Source organism: Ursus americanus, chromosome 4 (assembly GCF_024610735.1).
Source record: "Ursus americanus isolate L20-20 chromosome 4, mUrsAme1.1.p, whole genome shotgun sequence".
Classification (NCBI taxonomy): domain Eukaryota; kingdom Metazoa; phylum Chordata; class Mammalia; order Carnivora; family Ursidae; genus Ursus; species Ursus americanus.
The window spans coordinates 37142082-37159828 of record NC_142130.1 but is presented as its reverse complement, the minus strand read 5'-3'; the positions used below and the strand labels follow the sequence as shown (position 1 = coordinate 37159828).

The window sequence follows — 17747 nt, the reverse complement described above, 5'->3', positions numbered from 1 at the left end:
CAGCATTCATGCTCATTTTGTTCCTAGGACTGGCTGCCCAGGACAGTGGACGTAAGCTTTTCACTCCCTGGGAAGAAATGTCTCCCAATGTAAATTTGTTAAGCTGACTGTGAGTAACTTTATGGATTTGCCTGATTTAAGTGATCTGGAATTCTGAAAACTGCTGATTCCTGATGAGGATAAACAATAAAATTGGAAAGTGGTCAGTTTCTCAAAGGGATACTGCCCATGAGACCTCTTGATTGGCAGCCACGGCCTTCTCCTGGGAAGGCACTGACCTCATGTTCAGTCCTTTCTTGCCTTCAACAGAAAGTACTACAATACCCAGTTAGGTCAAAGTTTCTTAATCTGATTAGACCCAATGACCTGATTTTTTTTAAAAAACTGTTTATTTTCCTTCAACTTTATTTCCATTTTGTTTGCCTTTGTGCGAGAGCAGCTGAAGACCTCTCAGTGGTTGTTGTTATGCATTCAGTGGCCTGAGCAGTGGGAGCTGCAGACCAGTCTTCAGAGGCCGGCCGGCGCTCCAGTCTTCCGCAGGAACTGCTGAATCGGCACAGAGGGCACCCGCTCGCCTTCAGACCAGTCCGCCACTTCAGGTTGAGTAGCGGTGAACTCAGGAGCTGGAGCAGCCCATCACCCTGAAATTCCTCCTTGGTCACAGCCCTTTCAGCAGTAGCCTGCTCTTCCCTTTCGGTCTCTTCAGGATCTCTGTGGAAGTAGAGATCAGGCATGACCTCCCATGCGTGTTCACGGGAAAATGGTGCCACACATGCGCAGAACTTCCCGGGCCAGCATCCACATCAGACCCAGTGAGTGAGCTCCCTCGTTGTTGCAAGGGATGGCAATGTGCACATAGCGCAGTAGAGAGTCTGTGTTACACGGAGTGATGGTAGGCAGGTTAACATAAGAACCTATGTTCTTATGTGAGAGGCTGGTGGTCAGCCCTGGGATCAGTAACCACCAGAAATCTCCCGGAAGGCTGCCTGGATCTGGTTAGCAAAGGTTCCAGGAGTGAAGCAGCCAGCGAGGGGAGTGGCTCCAGGAGCAGCAGCAAACTTCAGCACAGCTCACTGGTCAGTAATCCCAGATGATATGACATTGACATCAGCTGGGTTTTCAATGGCAACAATGGCACAAGCTGCCAGCAGAAGCTTCTCCCAGGTTCTCTTCAGATTTATGATGTAGATGCCATCACTTTTCCTTTTGTAGATGTACTGTTCCATTTGGAGGTCAAAGTTGGTGCCACCTAAGTTGGTTCCTGCTGCAAGGAATTTGATGACATCTTCCTCCTTCATTTGCAGGACATCAAGGTTTGCAGACACTGTGAAAGTTTCCCTTTAAGTTGCCATGGGAACACAGAACAATGCTGTATGGACCTCTCCCTGGGTAGCATGGAAAGCCAATAACCTAATTTTAAATGTTGTTTTGTTAAGTTCCATTTATTATTCTGAAAAGAAATTCATAGATAATAAACCACCTACATACATATTTTTAATATAATGTCCTAACTATAAAAATAAAGAAAAAATACTGGTGGGAGAGGAATAATTTGTAATAAAATAATATGTATTGGAGTATATGAATGCTTGGGGGGTGACTAACTAGAAGATAGAATGAAGGAGTCCATTGCTTTGAGATCAAGGTGAATGTGTCAGAGACAAATGTAGACAGAGACACTGTGCTGGCAACTCAAATACCAAGAATGATGTCACTGACAGTGAGGTGCTTTTCTGAGATCGTGACTACTGCTGGTAAAGTTCTGAAACAAACACAGTACGATCTTCACTTCCTTTAAAAATGCTTAGAGGGCATTTATGGAAAAGTCCATGTATGTTAAAACTATGCAAAAGTAATTGTATTTCCACGTAAAATGGGATTGTGTTCCACACCCAGATAATTATAAACAGGTTTTCCCACACAAACATCCAGTGTGAGTTTTGAAGGTTACCCAGGACACACAACATTTCTTGGTTAACGTGCCTGTGGTGCACACAATTGGAGAATAGCATCCTGACTTTCCTCTCACTAAATGCCACTATCACCCCTCCCAAATACTGGGGCAATCAAAAAAATGCCCCCTTGAGTTTCCAATACATGCCCAGGAGTGGTTGCACTAATGTTGAGAGACCTTGAATTAAATCAACAGAAATCAATCATGAGGGTCCAATAAGACAAACGTGCCCTGTCTCAAGGCAGTCATTCCATGACCTGGCATCACAGAAAACCCCAGCTAGTGGGAGAAGGCACGAGGATGGATGAAAGGTGGGTCGAGTATCTAGTTCTAGAGGAGAAGCAGAATTTTAAGCAGGGCGAGAAGTAAGAATTTACGAGAGGAAACCAGGGTAGCATTTTACCTCTGGGATTTGGGCCAACATATAGGGAAGGGCCAACAGAGAAAGAACTTTGGCTCTGAGGCCACACGGGTACCCAGATCAGTTCTGGGGAGCAGTTATCCCAGACCTGGCTGAAAGGGAAGGATTTGGGGTCAACACAGGAGCCTGGAAGTAGTAACTTGGTTCCTAGGACTTGGGTCTGGGAATGTGACTTATTTCCAAACCCCTTACACACAGCACCAAACAAGTGACTCAGCATCAGGCATGGGCTTAAGTCTTTTCAAATAGTAGCAGCTGGGAAGATAGCAAAGGAACGAAAGACCAGCTCTCACAGATTATCAACACCACACATGTGATTGGAGAGGGGATGTCTATATAGCATTTGATTTTCTTACATTAAAGTGCTTTTTGCCCTCACTTAAACACAAACTAATCAATTCATTCTTCAAACAAACATACCTGTTCGAGAGAACAAGATTTGGGCATTCACAAGCCACTTCGCCCACCCCCACACCATTTATCTGTCGGCTTCCTGTGGATGGGCGTAAAGCAGCTGCCTGAACTCAGATCTGGAGTCCATTTCCAAAAGTGGGGTCATGAAGGCGTGGCCATAAATCAAGGCGATGGTTATACTGAATACCACAATTTACAAGGATAAGTACGTAATTTTGCCTGGAGCCTGGACTAAGGCCAGCCCTGCAATCCATGCTTTGTGACTCGGGAGCCAAATGACACTCACATAAACCCAATATTCCCTGAAGACCCTCCCAACAGGATGATGCCTTATCTCCTATGACCATTCCCAAAGTCCCATCCAAGACAATTATCTAATCTGTGCTCAGAAATCAAATTATCTAATGTTTTTACTCTATTGGCTTGAGCAGGCTACAGTTCCTGGAAAATATAAAAAGATGCTCTTATTTCAATCACCACCCTTTCAAAGTTCTTATTACTCGATCTGTCCCACGTTCATTCGAGTGGATAGTCACGAGAACATTATAGTGCTTGATAGAATGAATTAGGAAAATTGAGTCCTGAAAGAAAGAGAGAGAAATAAAAGCATTCTGTGCATGAGAAAAGATTTTCCATTTTAACCTGTAAAAAGAAGGAAGGGACTAAAGAAATTATCTGCTATTACAAAATAATCAAGGAGATAGCTGACAATATTTTTTCCTCTTCCAGAAGCTTTGATTCTATCATGCTTAAATTATTGCTGAATTGTACACCCAAGGTCCCAACTCATTTGCTGACCTCTCACTTGCTGATTGACATTTTCTTCCCTTCACTCTTCCCCACGCTTTCCAGATCTGATGTCTCCTATCTCCCTGTAAACGCTATCCTCTAAGCCTGTCTTGGCCCTTAGCTTCTGAGCATGTGCTGGGGAGATTTCAGGGATGTTTACATTTTGGTTGTTTCCTCAGTACCACCAATCAAGGATTTGATCCCGGACCCAAGTTTAAGATGTAAGTTTAAGATGTAAGAGGCCACTGGGAGTAACTCTGGACAAGGCTTTCTATGAAAAGGAGGGACATTTTTATCTACGTGCTAATATATTTCTCTGTGTTTTTTAAAAATATGAAGGTGTCCTTTAGGATTTCCTTCATGTGTGTGTCTCACTTTAAAACCCTAAACGCAGATCCACTTCCCTGCTCAGAAACTTTTAATGATTTCCCACTGCCCACAAAACCAAGTCCAAGTGTGTAATATAGTATTCCAGGTGTTCTGTGATCTGCCCAACACACCTTCCCAAGAAATCAACGCTTCTAGCCACAGTGAGAGAAACAGTGGCTGAATGTGTAGCCTCTGGGCTCAAATTCCAGCTCACTTACCAGCTGCGCCCTCAGATAACTTAAAACCTCTCTATGCCTCAGTCTCCTCGACCGTACAAATGTGATAATAGTAGTAATAATTTGAATTGCATGAGGATCAAGAGAATTAATCAATGTTAGCTGCTAAGAATAGCGTCCGATAGATGATAAACATCATTTACGACTGCAATTAGCATTACTCACTACCCTCACCACACTTGCATTTTTCTATTTTTTCTATCTTTTCTCAGTTACCAATTTCTGAAATGTTCTTTCCTTCACTCCTCTAAGTTCTACCCATCCTTCCCAGTCCTGATGAGATTTTTCCTTTTCCACAAACTTCCCTGGACTGTTCAATCCCCAGTGTTCTTTTTTTTCTGTGTAACAATGCACAGATAACCTACTCTGGTCATTTGTTGCTTCGTGGCACTTCTTGTATTGTTACCCTGTGATACTAACTTAAAATGTAATATCACCTGGTCTCCCCCAGTTAGCCTGTGAGTCTTTCAAAGGCAGGGACACAGACATGTCTTTGTCTAGAGCTCAGCACCTGTACATTGCCTTTCCAATAATACCTTAGTTAATGTCTGTTTCTTTGACTTGATTTGATCCACAGATTGAAGGCAAGTTTGTTGGATGCTTTGGAAGTGGTGAACTGGAGGCAGTATAGAAGAGTTGGAACCTTAGTTATTCACTTGTAGAACATTTATGAAGTGTCTGTGCAAGAGGCTCCACTTGCACCTTGTACCTGACGGGGCATCACCACCTCTGCTCCAGGACTGGGTACTGGGACTGTCTGAAGGGTGGAGATCCACTAGGATGAGATCAGGTACTGTGTTTGGCCAGAGGGGGAAGGCTTGGCAGCCAGAAGGGCTTTTAGAACAGAAATTCTGGTTCTTTCTCTCCCTGCGGGATGCAGGGAGGCAGGGACAGAGTCTCCAGGGCTGGCTGCAATATAAAAAAGTTCTCCTAAAGAGCAGTGGTTCCCACAAATAAGTTTCACGAATTCAGACCTTCCTTCTTGGTAGCTCAGAGTTGTACCTGGGTGAAAGCCTTTGGCATTTACAAGGGCCAGGATAGATATGATAGGAGAAGAGCTAGTGTGGTATTAGGTCAAGATTTCTGGGTTTTAATGCAATTTCTTTCACTAACTTCCTGGGTGGCCTGGACTGATGTCATCGCCATACTCTTAAGTCTCCTCGTCTGTCAGTGAACGTGTTAGATCAATATGTAAGCTCTAGGGTCCCAGTTCTCTCTAATATCCTATCACCCTAGAATTCTTCTCATAGTAGAGTTATTGTTATCTACAAGGAGGGAGACAGAGACCTCCTTTGTTGGAAATTCAGATTCTTCTGACTATGAAGCTCAACTGAGTCAGTCCCTAGGGTACGGGTTGGTCTCATTTATTGGGAGTGGCCCCGCTTACAACAGTCTTGGAATCCTTTTCCTTCTCCACCAAATCTGGGAAAGTAAGGACTTGAGATACAGGATAACAAAGAGATGGCAGGGTAATAATGGGGCAAAAGTCTGAAATCGAAGCCATCTCTGTTTATCTGGTCAATTGTCCTTGCCTTTGGATTATCACTGTTTCCTCTTTGTAGTTCTGGTGAAAGGACTGGAGTCATGGTTGCTGATGAGGGTAAAGTTCTAGGGACATGAAACAAGACTGCACTGAATTTTGGTGCCAAGTGTGCACAAGTGGTCAGAGAACCTACGCTGGCCTTGGGCTCAGCCTTCTGACTCACTTCCCAGACCCACCCACCCCTCCCACTGCAAGAAGGCACCTCTCCTTCCAGTCACCCGATGTCCTCAGCAGTTTTCCTCAGATGCTCTTGGCTGTTCCTGCTTCAGTATCACTCCCCCCTCTCAACTTAAGCTCATGATAGCCCCTCCCACGGATTTACCTCTACGTCCCCAGGTAAGGCAACCAGTCTGCCTTCTTTACTTAAATCAGGCGCCTGGGGTGTGAGATCACTGAGGTCATGTGTCTTCATACCTCTGAGCCCATCTGGTGCCTGGAAAATCGCATCGAGGAGGAGGGTATTGCTGCTGCCACCATGGGAGCCTGTGCTGTGTTCTAGGATTTGGGGACTAGTGTGGCAGGCAGAGGACTGCCTAGGGCAGGACATGTACAAGGATATCAGCTCTTGTAGGACAAGTGGTCAATCGTGGAAATGGACATCTGTCCCAATTAGTTATTTTGCATTCTTTACTTTGGCTTGCCTCTTCCTGGCAGTGCAAGAACCCCAGCTAGGTGCTTGGCTCTGTGACAGTTGCTGGAGGGAGTCGGAGGGAGGAGAAAACACATGGCCTGAACCTCCAAGGAGCTTGCAATCTGGTCAAAGAAGCAAGGCATACATACATTTGCATGAATTCATAAGGGTGGCCGAAAGTAGGGGAATTTTACCTGGTATCTATGTTGAGCTTAAACATCTAAAAATCCCAAGTTCATCTTTCTGGAGAGATGATCCATAGTTATCTGATTTTAAAGGCACACTGGACCCCTCACAAGAATGAATAACAGAGCTCAAGTTGGAAGACCTAAGCTGGAGTCCTGAGTTTCCACCTGTTGTCGGTGTAATAGCACATTGCCTAACCGCCCTGGTCCTCAGTTTTTTCATTTCTAAAATGGGGAAAATAATTTGTTGTACCTCTCTCAGAGCATAATTGTGAGGACCAAATAAGATAAGTATGTGAAAATGCTTTCTTAACCATAAAGCACCATACAGGTGAAAGGTGTCATTGATCTTTAAAACCAACCCACGAAGCCATACAAAATGACAGAACATAGAGTTTATGGAAACTTGGGGATGTTCACATGGATGTTCTCCTCTTGCAGATGTTGAAGTTGGGACCCAGACAGGATAAGTGGCTCCGGGATAAATAGCTTGTCCAAGGCGCAGCCAAGACCAGAGGACAGTCTCCCCAGCTCTGTGCCCTGGAGCCGCAAGGGAGCTGGGCAGCCAGTGCCCAGCACAGCTCTCTGCTTCTGTGAGCCCTCAGGCCTTGTGTGCTGAAGACAGGGCCTCCTCCTCCCTCAGCCACCTGGAAAATCCTATCTGGCCAAACTTGGAATTTTTTTTTTTTTTTACACCTCTTCACTCTCTTCTGCTCCAGTCCCCATTTCCAACCTCTATTAAAATGGTTTCCAAAGGGAACCTGGGTTTCAAGTTACATCACCAGCAAATAATTCATGCCCTTCTGGAAGAGACCCAGAGATAAATTGGGAACAACTTGCGTGGAAAATGAGAGGCCTGGTGGTCAATCCAAATATCGCAGACCGGATTTTTGTGAGCAAGGGCTTTCTAAAAAACCGTTCGTCAAGATGGCTCACATCTTTGCAAGCGAAGATCTACGGACAAGTTCATGAAACAAAAGGCACAGAGGCAGCTTAATGGAAAGGGCTCTGGCATGGTGGTGGGAGGTGGGCCAGCGAGGACTGTGGGCCTTCCCATCTGTCCATTTCTCTCTAGCCACTGTGAAAGGCCTCTAATCCTAGATGAGTTCTCTTCTTCCCGGTCTAGAAGAGAACCTGGGGGGCTAACTCATCCAGGACATGCTTCTGTCTCTACACTGGACATCACCTGCAGCATTGCAGAACCCAAAGGCTCTGTTCTTTCATTAAGTAGCCCCAGAAGAGAGTGCCCAGCAATCCTCTGTGACCCATTCTAGTGTTTGACTGCTGTCGAATCTTGAAAAGTGGGCCTCACAGTGACCTTGAAATACCATCTTGGCCCTTGATGTTTATTTCTTCTGTTTCGTCTGGCTCCTACTGATTAGAGGTGGGGAATAGCCACTCCCCAAGTTTTCCACTTAAGAGTATGCCTTTGAATACTTGACCATAATGGGCCCCTTAACCTACACTTATCTAGACCTAATAATTTAAAAACATTTTATGTACTCACTAACTGGATCATAAACTTCTCCAACTGTCCTATAATCTCTGCTACCTGACCCCCAGCTCGCCCTCCAAGAACTCCCCCGCAGTGCTCCGTTCTCCTTTCTAGGCACCCACCTCTCTTCCCTTCCTAAGAACTTTTCATCTTCGATTCACCGACATTTGAACAGCTGTACAAGCACAAAATGTTTAATTTGGGAACAGTGTCTGTGGGAAGGAATGCTTTGTTAATTTCCAAAGTAATGCAAAGCTTAATTTAGAAAGTCATATAGCAATTCTTTTGGTTCTGAAAGTCACAGAGATTATAGATTGCACTGCAGAGGCAACCTGCCTGATGATGTTAGCACTTTGCAGCGCTGGGTTTTCTGCAGCAGCTCCATTTTCATTCCGGTTCAGAGACACATTCTATTCTCCAATAGAAGCATTTGCTCCCTGAGGACAGGCCCTATGTCTTGCTCAGACACTCTGTATGGCCAGGGCCGAGCAAGGGCAAGCAAGTGGTTCATGTCTTTAAGTGATGGATTGCATTGCGTTGCCTGTCTGTCCCCTTACGCAGTACTTTGGTCTTCAGTTCTGTCCAAACAGGTTCTGGGACTAGGAAATGATGATGGTTACCAAGTATTGAGCAGGGCGGGGACAACTGTGATCAGATCACAGTACCACTACCTTCCTTGAATCCAGGAGGCTTAAAGAAAGTTGAAGTGCCAAGACTGAGGAGTATCACGTCCTAGCAGATCTAATATTAGAACCCGCCTCTCAGGGACACATATGATTAGGACCTGAAAAATAATGAGAACCTGGATAGAACAGAACAGATTTGGAGGTAGGGACCATAAAATGTAAGAATGAGGAAGATACATCACCACCACCATAGTCACAGTATTTGGGGCTGGAACGGAAACAGCTTCTGCTGAGCACCTCGGCCCAGGAACAATCTGTATGCCGTACACGCGCAGGCCCTCCTTCGGCCTCTGTGGGCCCCAGGCAAAGCTGCCTTCCATCAAATGTGCCTTCCTTCTTGACCGTCATGGGATGTTCTGGAAACTTAACACACATCTCAGTTGCATTTCTTAATTCTCCAGGGCTCAAAAGCCCAGAAAAGAGAATTTAATCTCTGCTCCCCCATAGGGTCAGATATATACAGATTGTGTGATAAACTAGAGGTCCCCGAGGGTCAATCTGGAAAGAAAGGCATGAGGAAGATCCTTGAGTGAATGAATCCAGCCAAGCGCCTGAATGTTGGGTAATAAGAGTTTCCAGGTGGAGTGCAAAGCTGAGTCCCTCCCTTTCTCCCCTGGAGCCCCTCACCCCCTGATCCCACCAGCGTTACAGTGCTCTCTGGAAATGAGGGGGCTGGGCCTTACTTAAGAAACAAAATACTGTGTCACGAGAGGTACAACTATTCTGGTGTGGGCCTCTTCTCTAAAAGACCTGGAAGATCTTGTTCTGCTGGTCGGGGAGGGAGACAACTACTGGAGGTCAATGGTTTGGGGGAGGCGGGCAGCAACCAATCGGCAGTGGAGAGACTGTAGGGTGGCATGGGCAGCAGGCCTGAGGACAGGGACGAGAGAATAGACATGAAAGATGTGACTGCATAGCTAAGTGGTGGCAGAATTAGCCACGTCTGCTGCACAGCATACATTTTATTCAAAGTATTAGTTTTGGAAAGATCTTGAAATCTTTCAGAGCTCAGTCTATGGATGGGTTCATGTCCATTTATTTTTCATTTATATGAAGTGGGCCTAGGATGATACGGAGAAATAACAAGAAAGAAGCACAGACAGAAACACAGATTCAGAGAAAACCAGAATTACAAAAAGAGATGCAAAGAGATACTGAGAGGGCTTGAGAAAGAGATTAGAGGTAGACTCTTAACACCGAGAAAACAATTTGGGGGAGAGTTGGGGAGGGAGACAAAGAGAGACCTATGACGTCGGTGTTCTGTGAGATGCTAGCTGAATCCCCTAGAATGAGCATCAGGCTGTCCTGCGTTGAGCCTCCCTGGGTTAACAGCCCAAGAGAAACCACAAAGGTTCATTGTTTTGTTTGTCTGCAGTTTTGGCTCCAGGCAACCTGGGCGCCGGCGTGCTGACACACTGCCTGAGCTCCCCCTGCTGGCCGTTTTGCAGAATTTCATCATCTGTGTCCAAAGCGGAATCGGATTACGTAAGTCCTCTTGAGCTTTGCCCACCCATTTTTTCCCTTCCTTTTTTTCTTTTCTTTTCTTTCTTTTCTTTCTTTTCTTTTCTTTTCTTTTCTTTTCTTTTCTTTTCTTTTCTTTTCTTTTCTTTTCTTTTCTTTTCTTTTCTTTCTCTTTCTCTCTTTCTTTCTCTCTCTTTCTTTCTTATTCTTTTTTTCTTTCCCAATTTACTAAGTTCCTGGTTTCTCCGAAGCCAGCTCTCTAATGCTGGGTCTTAAATGCCCTGACTGATTACCACGGCCCTATATGTCCAGTGAGGGCAGTCCTGGGAGACTCCCCCTAATGAGGGTGCAGGCAGGAGGCTGGCTGAGCAAACATATTTAATGAACCCATGCCACATACAAAGTGCTGTGGAAAGGCCTGAAGGGAGCTCATTTGGCTTTTAGTCTTCTTGCCTGAAAAATGACTGCTAGAATTAAACTGGTCTTTTGGGGTTGGGGTGAGGGCACTCCAACTGGACCAGCCTTCCAAAATAAGGAAGCCTATCAGGGTAGCAGTGATTGTGCCCCTCCCTCTCTTTTTTTCCCTTCTCTTTCTCCCTTTCATCTTTGCATGAAGAAGAGGAATTGCAATGGCAAAACCCCTGGGGCGGAAAGGAGAGAAACGCAAGTCTCCCCAAATGCCAAGCCGATTTTACTGCTAAGAATAGCTTTTATCTCTAGGAGGAAAGGCAGAAGACCTGGTTCTCTCTTCTTCCCTTCAACTCCCCCTCCAACTGAAGGTTGATTTTAAAGGGGCAGCACTCAGCCATGGGAACCAAGCAAGCCCTGTCTTTCCCAAAATGATTTAGTTTGGAGTCACAGAGGCTGGAGAGGGGCAATGTGGGAGGAAAAAATTTAAACCAGAGGACCAGGGAAGGAGGTGAAGGAGGAGGCAAGAGGGAAATGGAGAGGAAGAGAAAGAACTGGGCACAGGAATCTCTGTTACACCTTGAGCCCAGGCTTCTGCAGTCCCAAGGAGACTGACAGGGATAGTGGGACTGTGGGGGATGGCCCTGGGGTGAGCAGTGAAACCTGCTGGGGCTCTAGGCAAAGGAGTCCCTAGTTTGGCTACACTTTGGGGAAGGGGGACAGATTTCTAGACCTCTGGCTAGGATGTATGCTTACCTTGTGAGTCCCCTGCCTCCCATCTACTCAGAGGTTAAAAACACAAGGAATCTTTCCAAAAATTATGGTGTTTTGTTTTTTGGTTTTTGTTTTTGTTTTTCATAAAAGTGCTGCATTTCTTTCAGGGCAGAAAGTAGAAATGCTCCTAAAATATTAAGTCAGAGGCATAGGGTTATTCTCAAGGACTCTGGATGAAAACATCAGAAAGGACTCCCTTTCCTTTGTTAACTAAAAACCGAACAGATTTTTTACAGTTAACTGCATTGCAGAAAGTAGTAATGGCCCTCAGGGAAGCAGTCACTCCTTTAGTCCCCTGTTCTGTCCTTGTGGAGGCACCTCCTCTCCTCTAGCTCCCTCCTTTCCTCCTGTTACTGGTTCAGCCTTTTGCTCACACTGTCTCCTGTGTGAGACATACCCAGGCTCTGGCTTCCTTCCCCACTCACCTTTCATGTCCCTCCTGGATCTGCTTCCCTGGCCAGAGTGCCCAATTTGAAGGAAGGGAGAGAAAGGGTTGCTATGTCTGCTGGGGATCCTCAAATGTCTGATGCCCCGCAGCTTTCCAACAGGGCAAGCAGATATCTCACAGAACTTGAGGAGAATCAGTCTCTGGGTCTTCCTTTACTCAAAGCAGTCTACCAACTGCCTCTGAGAAACTACTAGATAGACAGTTGACAGCCCATCACTCATATTATCCCCCTTCTCAAAGAGGCTTTGCCCACTTTTTTCTTTTTTAAGATTTTGTTTATCTGAGAGAGAGAGTGAAAGAGAGAGCAGCATAGGGAGAGGGAGAAGTAGACTCCCCGCAGAGCAGCGAGCCCGACGCCATACGGGGCTGGATCCCAGAATGCTGGGATCACAACCTGAGCCAAAGGCAGATGCTTAACCAACTAAGCCACCCAGGCGCCCCCTGCCTTTGCCCACTTCTACCATAAAAGGGCATGGTAGTCACTCATGAGTCAATAGGAGCAGAAGGGGCTTGGCAGGCAGTGCATGAATACAAATAATGGTTATTTATCACAAATGAAAGTGGCTCAGAAGTAGCTGAAACTGGCCCAGTTCTGGTTCTGTTGAATAAAAGGGGAAAAAATTCACAAACATTGAAAAGTAAAAAATAAAAGAGGAACACTCTGCAGAAGATGTCGTTTCTCTGTATTTGCTATAAGCTGAATAAATTGCAGCAATTTCCTAAATGCTCCTGGAGAAGAAATGATTTTAGAAGAAACCTGCTTAGCCGCTCCATGTTGCAGGTCTGGGCTGCCTATGACCAGCAGAGGGCAGACTTCAGTTATAAACAGAAACTTGCAGAGCAGATGGTGGGGAAAGGGCAATTTTGGATTCCAAGGTTGCAAATTGCTTATTCCGTGCTCTGTATAACCCTGGAGATCAGAGTCCAAGATTATGGACAGGATGCAAGAGACTAGGTTTGAAGGAATCAGTTCTAAGCAGGGAATGACATGGCTACAAATACTCCTTTGTTTGTAAGATCCAAGGCTGGTTCTGCATACCCTCTCTTCACCCCCTCTAGCGTGAATTACTGCAGAGACTCGTCCCAGGCCTGCCACGGTCACTCAAAGTCGCATATTGTTCAGAGTGGAGACGTTCGGGCTTTGTAACGGACTTGGAAAAGCAGGTGCTGTGTCCAGGATGTGGTGAAAAATTCCTGCTGTTGGTCATTCCCTTTTGCTTGATGAATATAGAGAAACCTGTATTCCCTGGGAAGCAGATAGGAATGAAGACCATTAGAAATGTTTCCTTAAGATTTCAGCCAGCCTATGGGGCGCCTGGGTGGCACAGTGGTTAAGCATCTGCCTTCGGCTCAGGGCGTGATCCCGGCGTTATGGATCGAGCCCCACATCAGGCTCCTCCGCTAGGAGCCTGCTTCTTCCTCTCCCACTCCCCCTGCTTGTGTTCCCTCTCTCGCGCTGTCTCTATCTCTGTCAAATAAATAAATAAAAAATCTTTAAAAAAAAAAAAAAGATTTCAGCCAGCCTAGCAATTCCACTACCAGATATAAACCCAAGAGAAGTGAAAATATATGTCCACACAAAAACCGGTACATGAATGTTCATAACAGCATTATTCATCATAGCCAAAAATGGAAACAACCCAAGTGTCCACTGAGAGATGAATGGATAAACGCGATCCAGTATATCCATACAATTGAGTATTATTTAGTCAAAAAAAGGGATGGAGTACGAATACGTGTTACAACATGGATTAACCTTGAAACCTGCATTCTAACTGAGAGAAGCCAGTCACAGGGGACCATATATTGTATGACTCCATTTATATGAAGTGTCCAGAAGAGACAAATTCACAGAAACAGAAAATAGATTAGTGGTTGCTGGGAGAAAGGGGAAATGGGAAGGGACTGTTCATGAGTATGGAATTTCTTTTGAGGGTGGTGAAAATGTTCTGAAATTAGATAATGGTGATATACAACTCTGCAAATATACCAAAAAGCACTGAACTGTACACTATAAAACTGTGATTAAAAAAAAAAAAAAGATTTTGACCAGGGCAGATGTTCTAGGGGGAAACTCAGAACAGGAAATAAGGAGAATATAAAGAGAATATTTGACTTCTGAGAGACCCAGTCCTACCACCAAGCAAATATATATATATTTAGTAGTTTATGTATTTATATATATATTTAGTAGTTCAGGGCAGGATGGAAATAGAGGTAGCCAAAGCCAGTATAGAAAGCAAGGAGAATTATCCGCAAAGCTGAACTCAGCCTGTATCTTCTCCAACTGACTGACTTGTGAAGGGTTGACACCTCTGTGAGGGTGCGGGCATGGTAACATGGGTGCTATTTCACTCAAGGTGAGAAGGCCACATCTGTGCTGATGTCATGGCGCCCCCCTGTGCAGAGGGAAATAAGGGAGAATCACACTCCTGAGGCTACAATAACAAGACAGACTTTCCAAGATCTCAGCGGCTGATCAGGAAAGAAGGTGAAAGTAATTAAGTCAGCAGCTCAACTGCCGGGGCCTTGTGGTCACACCTGAGTTCCAGATATGCAATGAGTAATGCCCACGAGAATCTAGAAACTCCCTGTTCTTTCTGTAGCTCCCACAGCACCTTGCAGAGTCTGAGCCCATGACGGCCCTTGGTGAATACTTGGGAAAAGTGAAAGAAGGAAGAAATAGAGAACATACAACTGAAAAGGCCTAGTGAAGCACGCTGGGATGACCGGAGCCATGCCAGGTACAGCCTGGGCCAACGCACCAGAAAAGAAGTGTCCCTTAGAGGGAAGGACAAGGAGACATGACTTTGCTCACCCATTCACACGTCCCTGGGCCTGCCTTGCTGAGTCCTGAAGCATGAAGCAGCGCAAGATCCCAGGCACACCTGAGCGTGCCCTTCCAGTCCAACATGCTTGACAAGGCTTTCCTTGCTTACCTTCACCCGGTTCCTGGACAGAGACTGGTATTCATTCCGAGAGTCGGAATTTGCTTCATTTCTAAGATACACTGTGAAGAAACTCTATGAAAGTGTGTGTTTTAAGATTTGTGTTTACTGATCCAAAAACAAAAACAAAAACAAAAAACAAAGCACCTTTTTGTTCTGTAATTGCTTATGGTGACCAGGGAGAGCAGTGATCCTGGAGGATGATAATATTTTCCAGTCCCGTGTTTTTCTTCAAGTCTGGTCCTCTGGGTGAATGCTACGCATTTGAGGGAACCTGGGACTATGTCTAACTGTCTTAGAAAACCTGCTTAATTACAGATTCAGCCAAGAGATGGGAACTCGGTAGCTCATTATGTAGCTAGAGCTTCCAACAGGCATAGAAACCAGAGCTCACAGCACTTCCAATTACACAGTAAGAAGGGGGTTAAGAACAACTGGCCAAATACCATGTTTTTAATAAATTATTTGAGTTCAGAGGTAGTAAGAATTAGATCTGGGAGTTGAGCAGATCTGGATTTAAATCCTGGCCTTTTCCTTTGTAAATGTGCATTGATCACCTCCTGTGTACCAGGCACTGTGTTGGGCATGGAGGACAGCAGCACAAAGCAGAAAGTCTCTGTCCCGAGGGAGCTGACAGTCCCCACAGCTTCATCAAATAGCTGTTATCTGACAGCAGTTGCTAGACCTCTCTGCAACTGGATGGGTAAAATGGGGGCAGAAACGACACCTAATTTGAAGGTTATAGTAAGGATTAAACTCAGTAACATAAACAAAAGTCACGGGATATTGCATTTTAAAAACTGTTGCTTTTCTTGCCCTTATGAACACTTGGTATCATCTTGTCAGTTGCTACCATCTGCTACTGTCTTTAACTGAACATTCCTAGTTTAAAGTGAGACCCAATGGGTCAAGGCTTTGAATGGAAACCCCAAAGCAAGTCCATTAGGAAACATTCGGAGGACTTCAGGGAAATAGGTGTCACAGAAATGTACAGGATGGATGCTGACCAAAATCCAGTCCTCTGAGGCATGAAAGGAGAGCCTTTGCTTTTCTCTGTCTCAGCTTCCCTCCTCCCTCTCCCTGTCTCCCTCCCGTGCTGCGGCTTCTCGCTCCTCCCTCCCGGCCCCCTGACTCAGACCCAGAGGCCTCTGCTGCGAAACAGGCCCCATGCGGGCGGAGCCGGTGCGCTGGGAAGTTCTGCCTCAGGCTTCTGTTGAATATTGACTTTCAGTGACTCTAATAATTTAATCATTTCGTAGATTTTTGAAGGAAGATTGAGGTGTAGAGAGGCCGTGATTTGCTCAAGGTCTCACCATGGGACATAGAGCCAGGAATCTGAAGCACGCTGTGCTCCACTGTGGGAGCTTGGGTCTGGCCATTGCCATCTGCCCCGCACTTCAGATTCCTTTCTTACTGTGGCAATATATTCAAAATAATTTTTTTCAGGGACGCCTGGGTGGCTCAGTCAGTTAAGCCTCTGCCTTCGGCTCAAGTCATGGTCCCAGGCTCCTGGGATCAAGCCCAGGGGCTCCCTGCTCAGTGGGGAGTCTGCTTCTCCCTCTCCTTCTACCCCTTGCCCCACTTGCTCTCTCTCCCTCCCTCTCTCAAATAAATAAAATCTTTTTTAAAAAATTTTTTTCAGATACTAAGCTGTCGTAGTTGTTTTAGGTTGGTGTTTTCTAGAAGGCACAAACTGGTTAGACTTATCCTGGTTTAAGAGACCATTCATTTAGCAAATCGACTTGGATTTTGTGACTGCCATGCTAAAAGTCCTAAAATAAATGTAATAAGAAGCTGCACTTGGGTCCAGCCGTCAAGAAGATAGAATTGGATTCTTTCCAAAGCCGGTATTTACACTTGGATGCCTCTTGCTTTCTCATTTAAGAAGCTATTTCATGAGGTAACTTTATTTTTAAAGATACTTTTTCTTTTCTTTTCTTTTCTTTTCTTTTCTTTTCTTTTCTTTTCTTTTCTTTTTTTTTTTTTAAGGGGAGATGGTTTTTAGGACAGAGCAAGGAACTTAAATTCGAGAGATTTGGACTCTAGTCCCAGTTCTGTTGGGGGACCTTAGACTAATCACTTGCCCTCTTTGAGCCTAAAGTCGGCATTTGTACAATGCACGGGGTGGACTGGCCTGGGGGTTCTCACACTGTGGTCAGTAGGGCTTAAGGATTTCCAGGACATATTCTGGGCCACACTGGCAGATCTCATGTGGAGGTTGGAGGGTGGGGGAAGCTGGGGCTCCATAGCCACGCTGTCTTCTCCTTCTCCCCTCCTCTCCTCTGAACAGCATCCCTTTTGTTTGGCTTCTGGGGGGGGGGGGAGTCCGCATAAGATTTTATTTGAAAGAAAGGTTCTGCTATTTCTTTAGCATTTAAAATCACCAGCCCAGCTCAATGATCTGAAAGAATCTCTCTTGTTCTAACATTCTCTAGTTCCTGACTTCAGAGATTGGCTCCTGATTTTTTTTTAGAGGTTTCTTTGCTGCTATGGACATACTCACCAATCACCCCTTAATTATAAACACTTTCTCCGGTGACCCTAGCTGACTGCTATGTATTATGCTGGCCATAAAGATCCTGGAAATCAGCTTGTCTGGAAACCCTGCCTTAATAGCGTTGCGACCGGCAGGGAAGAACATTTGCAGCAGTGTTCATTTGCTGACCAGGGATTTTATTTATTATTATTATTTTAACTTGCAGGCATTTGTTCTAACCACCTTGGAAAAACAGTTCCAGAACCGTCCCCAGCCCTGGGCCGCACAGCAGCGCCCTCATTTATATGCTGAGGCTTTGTCTCCCGAAGGACATTCTGCAACGCCATTCCTCCCCGCTCCCCACCGTGCTGCGCAGCGATGCAGACGGGATCTCACATCCTCTCCCGCACGTTTCCTTTTTCCGGCTGGCTGTCTCGCCGTGCGCTGAGTCCCCTCGGCAATCTCTGGCTGCCACCGCAGTGGGTGCAGAGCCAGGCCGTGCCAGCCCA

The 17747-nt window shown here is 45.5% G+C and overlaps 1 pseudogene; it reads right to left on the bottom strand.

The window, feature by feature from the left end:
* Positions 1–252: 252 nt before the first annotated feature.
* On the bottom strand, positions 253–1323 carry LOC123784239 (small ribosomal subunit protein uS2 pseudogene; annotated as a pseudogene).
* Between the last annotated feature and the right edge of the window lie 16424 nt (positions 1324–17747).